Genomic DNA, 3930 nt, shown 5'->3' with positions numbered 1-3930 from the left:
TTAATCACAAAGTAACACAGAGGAATTAGAAGACTTTGGCTCACTGAAGTTAATCATAGCAATAACAAAATGTAAATCCAGTTCAACTACTGTCTGGATTGATTTAATTCCCAGAGTATAGATATAGCAAAAGAAAAAATATGCTCATTTCCAGGAACATAAACCATCTACCTCTACCTCTAATGTCCTATACAACAAAACCTTAAACAAAAAATTACAAGGCATACAAAGAATATAGAAAAAAAAAACTGTCAAGGTACAAAATAATCAACAGAATCAGACTCAGATATGTCACAGTTGAAACCCTCAGATAGGGAGTTTAAGATAATTAAGGTGAACACCTACAAAATCAGATGAGTAACTTTAGCAGAGAAATGGAAACTAAGAAAGAATCAAATGGAAATATTAGAAGCAAGTTTTGATGGGCTCATCAATAAACTTGATACAACTGAGGAAATTGTCAGTGAACTTGCAGACAGGTCAACAGAAATTACTCAAACTTAAATGTAATATAAAAAAGTAGAACAAACAAAAAAAAAATCACACAGAAAAACCAAGAGCTGGGAGACAACATCAAGTGGTCTAATATATTGTAATTAGAATCTCAGAAAGGAAAAGGGAGAGATAATACAAAACAAATTTCAAGAATGCAGATTAAATAAAAAAACATTTTAGGCAAATAAAAACAATTTATGAAAACAGAACCTCACAGGTCTTAAAGAACATGTTTCATGAAGATGTAAAATGATCACAGGAAGTTTGAAATGGTGGAAATATTGTTAATAAAAAAGAAAATAGCAAAACATGCAGAAAAATAAATAAAATACTATAAAACCATAACATGATTATCTTATTTGGGGGCTTAAAAATTAGAATTAAAATCATGGGCAAAAATGAGTTAGAATGGATTTGTGTCAGTTATCAATTTATTGCTTCTCTGAATGAGATTGATTCTCCTGTGTTCTGTGATGATGAATGTGAGCTTTGTACACATTTCCTCTTTGCTAGCTGGAGTACTATTAAGCCTTGTTAATACAAGGTCCGGGATGGACAGAAAATAAAGAAGGGACTTCTATTCCTTGTTCTCATATGCCTTACATGCCATGTTGCTGTAGGGTGTAGCTTCCCCTGTTCTTGGCACCGCAGAGAATAGTTTGTCTAGCACTTGGCTCCTATAAAGGGTAGCTTCCCTGGCTCCTGGCTCCTGCATCATGTGGAAGTTGGCACTGTCAGCACCTAGCTGTTCCCTCTAGTGCCTTCATGACTTCATTGTGTCAGGCCAATCCCAGAAACCATGAATCACCTCCAGAAGTGATCTTTTGGTGACTTTGTTGTGAGTTCTGAACAGCATGTCCCTACAACCTTTTGGGTGATTTGTAATGAGTTCTAAGACAGCAACTTCCTTCAAATAACCATCCTAAAGGGCAGATTTCCAGCAAGTCACATAAGTGAGGCATCTCAATGACTTCTCTTATACTCTCTCCAATGAGGTTTCAGCCCAGGCTATTTCCTTTGGTGCTCTATTTCAGTACTGGGAACAGTGGCTGTTCCTTATATCTGAAATTCCTTCATCCTTTACAGTCTTCCTTGAAGCTTACAATTTAATTCCCATTATACTAATATCCTGTTAAATTCTTTTTGTTAAACATTTTTTTTCTTTTTTGCTTCCCAAGATCACCTCTGAGTATTAAACTTTTTCTATATTAAACTTTTTTTGTTCAAATTCTTTTTCCTGATTGGGCAGTGACTAGTATGAAAAGTAACTGGAGTTAAAATCTTCTGAAGTTATGGTATTATTTGGAAAGCGGGTAAAGATGTTGATTGCCCTTAAGAGTTAGTAAGTCACATATGTACATTAAAAAACAGAATAAAAATAAAAATTAAGTAGAGTGTATAATTTTCAAATGAGTAAAAGAGAAGCTTTGGAATAAGGAGAGAAGTGAAAATCTAAAAAACAAAAAATGCATGTGTGTTTGAGACTGGCTAGGTATTATCAAATTTTGTTACATATTTTGGAAACAGGCAGATTACATAATTTAACCTCCCTTACACTCAGTTGTAGCTGTATGACTCCATTCTGATCAATGCAATGTGAAAGTGATGAGCTGCTTCCTGGCTGGATTCAGAAAGTACTATCATCCCTAATTCTCCATGCTTTTTTCCCTTCTCGGGCAACCTTGAGTTTAAGATAAGAAAGCAGACTTCCAAAGTCACTACTTAGAAGAAAGTCCATCAACCAGGAACACCTGTTAAGCAGTGTGACATGAGAGATTTAAAACAAAACAAAACAAACTTCTTTTTTTTTTTTTTTTTGTAGAGACAGAGTCTCACTGTACCGCCCTCAGGTAGAGTGCCGTGGTGTCACACGGCTCACAGCAACCTCTAACTCTTGGGCTTACGTGATTCTCTTGCCTCAGCCTCCCGAACAGCTGGGACTACAGGCGCCCACTACAACGCCTGGCTATTTTTTTGTTGTTGTTGCAGTTTGGCCGGGGCTGGGTTTGAACCCACCACCCTCGGCATATGGGGCCGGCGCCCTACTCACTGAGCCACAGGCGCCGCCCCAAAACAAACTTCTATTGTATTAACTTACTGAGCCTTTGGGATTTGTCTACTGTGTAGGCTAGTTTTGCCTTCATACAATAAGAAAGGACAAAAAGTAGAAAAAGTGATATACTTAAAGCAAGAAAAATAGAAATAAATATTTTAGATTATAGAAATAAATCCAAACATGTCAATAATTATAATGTAAAAGTCTAATCTCTTTAGTTAGGTTAGATTACTAAAATCACTCCTAAAACAGGGATAGGGGCTCGGTGCCCATAGCACAGTGGTGACAGTGCCAGCCACAGGTACTGAGGCTGGTGGATTTGAAACTGGCCTGGGCCAGCAAAACAACAATGACAACTGCAACAAAAAATAGCCGGATGTTGAGGCAGGCACCTGTAGTCCCAGCTACTTGAGAGGCTGAGGCAAGAGAATCGCTTGAGCCCAGAAGTTGGAGATTGCTGTGAGCTGTGATGCCACCGCACTCTACCGGGGGCAACATAGTGAGACTCTGTCTAATAAATAAATAAATAAATAAATAAAATGACATAAAACAAGGATGGGGACATTCAAAAAGGTTTTAAAAATGTGTGTACCTCAGGCAAATACTATATAAAAAGTCTAATACAGGGATAATAACATCAATTGCATTCATCCTGAAGGCAAATGATTAACAATAAAGAGGGTCAGTGCTCGCTTCGGCAGCACATATACTAAAATTGGAATGATACAGAGAAGATTAGCATGGCCCCTGCGCAAGTTTGACACGCAAATTCGTGAAGCGTTCCAAAAAAAAAAGAAAAAAAAGGTCAGAAGATATTGACAAGATGTTCCATTCCTTAAGGAAGATGTAAAACTTCAAATTTCTTACAAAAGTCATAAAACATATAGTAAAAATTGATATAACTAGGAGAAAAAATTGTCAAAACAAAAATTTTGTAGGAGATTTTCATAATCCTTTCTGAAGAACTAGTAAAATTACAGAAGATTTGAACAATAAAATTATATATAGATATACATATATGCATATCTATATATAATTGCTATTATAGATTTATATGTCTTCCATACTAAACCCAACAGCTGGAGATTACATACCATTTTCACATATATGGCCTACTTACAGAAATTACATACAAAACCGTAAGAAAAGCTTCAATACATTACAAAGAAAGCAGGGACAAGGAAAGAAAATGATGATAACATGACCCAGAAGCATAGAAATAACATAACGGAACATGTTTAGAGCAATGGAATGAGTTCTAAGTGACTGATGCTAAAGTTTGGAGGGCATTTTCCTAAATACTAAACCACACAAGAATAAGGAAAGGCTGAACACACAAAAAAAGTATTAGATTTTTGCTGTCTGTGTCTCATTTGGCG

At 36.1% G+C, this 3930-nt stretch overlaps 1 non-coding gene across 1 annotated transcript; it reads left to right on the top strand.

Moving 5' to 3' along the window:
- The first annotated feature begins 3236 nt into the window (after window positions 1-3236).
- On the top strand, window positions 3237-3343 carry LOC128572152 (U6 spliceosomal RNA). Its single transcript, XR_008376065.1, has one exon. It is a non-coding gene; the product is annotated as a U6 spliceosomal RNA (small nuclear RNA).
- The last annotated feature ends 587 nt before the right edge of the window (window positions 3344-3930 follow it).

The sequence above is a fragment of the Nycticebus coucang genome, chromosome 19, assembly GCF_027406575.1.
Source record: "Nycticebus coucang isolate mNycCou1 chromosome 19, mNycCou1.pri, whole genome shotgun sequence".
NCBI classification, from domain to species: Eukaryota; Metazoa; Chordata; class Mammalia; order Primates; family Lorisidae; genus Nycticebus; species Nycticebus coucang.
This window is presented reverse-complemented; position numbering and strand designations above follow the sequence as displayed.